Genomic DNA, 2975 nt, shown 5'->3' on the forward strand with positions numbered 1-2975 from the left:
CATCTTCCCTTCCAACTCCATTAAACTGTACTCCAGGTATTCCAGTCTCTCGCTGGATTTAACAGCTTTTTCTTTCCACTCATTAATCATCTCCATATCAACCTTGTGTAGTGCCATATGTTCGGCTTCAGACTCTCGAACTCTTTTTCGCGGCTTGTTGTACTTCACCTTAGCTTCAGTAACCTCGTCTATAACCCTGTTTCCTGGCCCAGCCCTTGGCTCAACAACCTCAGTTATGTTGTCCTCCAACCACGAAGGGTAAAGGTATGAGTGGCCCGCGTGATATCGGTCTGGCTCAATAGTATCTTTCTCCACAATAATTTTTAGGGTCTACATGTGTTGCGCTTCATTCTTATATAGGATGGCGTCACCTAGGAAATTGGCTCTGAAGTGACATATTTTGGCGACCCGTGGTATGATTTGTCTCCTTCCTGCTTTTCTCATAACCCTGAGAGGAGCGTAAGGGTTTATGCCCCTCAACCTGATCAACACCAAGTACGGAAAATCCCTGGATTTGATGATGAATTCATCGGTAGGGAACCACTCAAACATCTACTGAACTTGATCCTCAGTCAAAATTTCGAAAAGTTGTACCCATCCCACAGTGTCCTCTGGCTGAGCAAACATGTATGGAATATAGTTCATTCTTTTGGGATGATGGAAGGCTATGTGATCATTCCACGGTCTTCGTGGAAATTCTTGATGGTATTATCCCTTTTGGAGATGTTCCAACAACTAGACTTGTAGCAGCAAGTTGCAGCCCTCGAAGAACCTGAATCCCTTCTGACATCGCTCTAAAGCCCGGTACATGTCTGCAACGATCATAGGGATGATAGTGTATGTCTCCCCCTCGATCAAGTCCATCAAAGTTTTGGTCACCATGGCTAACCTAGTATGGATCCTATCCCCTTGGATTAGGAATACCAACATGCCTAAGAAACAAATAATAAACACGAAGACCCTACGATGAATCCAACCTAAAGAAGTGATTGAGAACTCATCATCAAAAATACGGTAGGAACTGATGTGACCATATCTTTCATAAAAGAACTCAAAAGGTATGTAGGAGTCCTTTAGGCATTTCAAGTTATTATTCTTCTTCAGCCCCACCATTTTCAGAAATCCCCTAGCAATGCGATTTTCAGGTACTAACAGATTAGGACTATCCCAAGGTAACCCGGTGAATCCTCCTATCTCTTCTAGAAGGGGTGTCATTTCTATGTTCCCACAATGGAACACAACCCTTTCCTTATCCCAAAACATAGTTGTAGCCCTGATCAACATTTTGTTGAGCTGAAGGTCCATCAAAGAAGGCAAGTTTTCTAGGACTTGTTTTACATGGTTTTGATCACATGAAGGAGATCCCTCCACCAATCTAGCAAAAGTGAGGGTGTGATAACCATACTAAATCTAGGGACCTCGTGCCTCATTTTCTCCAAAACAAAGAGAGTTAGGCCCTTTCCCCCTCCAGGTTCGTCTATTTATACAGTAATGATTAGCATATTGGCACTTATTTCTCCAAATTAATGCATATAATCGTGGTTACGTCTGTTGGGATTATGGAAAACCCGATGGACATTTGGACAAGGCTTGTCTTAAAGGGTTATTATGCGGACAACATATTAACCCGATTAGGTTTGACCATGATACATGTACAATTTATCAGAGTAAGGCTGCTATAGAGGTCTAGACTGAGACCCTCAAGCGGACAACTTGAGGGGGGAAAGGCACGGAACTATCGAACGCACCGCTAATCGACTAGTTTTACCACAAATACGCCTTTCCTAATTTAAAGGGAGATATATAGGAAGAGCGCAAACACTCATCAAGCGTTGCTATAGGATTGATTATGCACGAGTGGAATATGATGTTGAGCATAATTTATGCATCAATAAATAGCATGTTGTCAAGTATTTGCACGTAAGAAAATGATAAATGCGGTATTTAAATAATTAAAAGACAATTACAGAAAAGAAAACAAAGAGACAAGTCAGTTTCAGGAATAAAAGAATCGTAAATGCTTGAAAATAGATAGTTAAATTCAAATAAGGGGAAGGGTATGTGGGATAGAGCATGCTTGGACTAATTCACAAAAGATAAGTTCGTTGTGGTAAGAGCCTAAAAATCTCTCCAGCAGAGTCGTCATGTTGTCGCGCCCCTTTTTTTTCCTTTTCGACGGGGAAGTCCGGGTTTCGACATTCATGGGGGAAATAACTCATTTCCTTTTGGAAATTGGGTATTCGAAGAGTCTCCACCTAACAGATTATGGTGTGTTAGGGCACCTTGAGTAATTAACTCATGGACTAGTTTGCATTACCAGAGATTTAGGGTAAGAGCTCGAAATAACCTTAAGGGAAAGGTGTTAGGCACCCCTCGCGGTCCACAACGGTGGGTCCCGGCCAAACTTAAACTATGTGAATTAGTCATTTTAATAAATAAACAGTTTTAACACATACTTGCAAGTAAAGACATGTTTTGACATTCTAAGCACATGTATGATTCAAGTAATGAAACAAGGGAAAAGACTTGAACAAGTTGCACATTTATAAAGAAAAGTAAATTTATTTAAACAACGGGAGTTGGGAAAGAGGGGTCCTAGGTTGGTTAGCCTACATGATCATACCCACACAATACACGGTAATCACTCCTCAATGAAGGGCTACACGTGGCATTAGCGCGTAGTCATCATATCCTTACTACCCAATTCCCTCCCCTTGGTCATAGCCTAAAGTGTTTTAGCAACCTTTAAAGAATCCTACGTGTGCACTACTCGTCCCTTTCTTGTGGCCTTGGAGGTATTCAGAACCTCTAATTTAGGTAGTTCTAGACCATCTTAAAGTACTTAAAGGAGAAAAATCTAGGCGTAAATCAAAACAGTTAGGACTGCATTTAAAGAGGGAACAATTAAAGGCTCACATTTACCTCCGCAAACAGAACAAGTAAGCGCACGTCTCAATCAATAGTTTCAGGTATTT

This window comes from Nicotiana sylvestris, chromosome 12 (assembly GCF_000393655.2).
Source record: "Nicotiana sylvestris chromosome 12, ASM39365v2, whole genome shotgun sequence".
Taxonomy (NCBI): domain Eukaryota; kingdom Viridiplantae; phylum Streptophyta; class Magnoliopsida; order Solanales; family Solanaceae; genus Nicotiana; species Nicotiana sylvestris.